Here is a 350-nt window from a genome sequence, read left to right as displayed (position 1 = left end):
TTAAGAGTTAATAACTAGTTATATTAAGATTTATTTATTTACTTTATTAAGATTAAGTATAAGTTAAAGTACTACTATTAGGTTTAAAGTATAAGGAAAAAAAAGTATAGAGTAAACTATAATACCTACTTATATAAGTTAACTAGACTACTAATATGACTTAGGATATATTATTATCTTTCTCTTAAGTAATATTTAGGTTTTTATAAGCTTTTTTAATTATCTCTAACTACTTATTTTTAGTATTTACTTATAAGTAAATTATCTTATAATTATATACTTAATATTTTATAATATATTTTACTTTTAAAAGCTCTTATAGTAAGTATGAAAAAAAAGAATAAGTGATA

The sequence above is a fragment of the Colletotrichum gloeosporioides genome (genome assembly GCF_011800055.1).
Source record: "Colletotrichum gloeosporioides strain Lc1 chromosome Unknown consensus_128, whole genome shotgun sequence".
NCBI classification, from domain to species: Eukaryota; Fungi; Ascomycota; class Sordariomycetes; order Glomerellales; family Glomerellaceae; genus Colletotrichum; species Colletotrichum gloeosporioides.
This window is presented reverse-complemented; position numbering follows the sequence as displayed.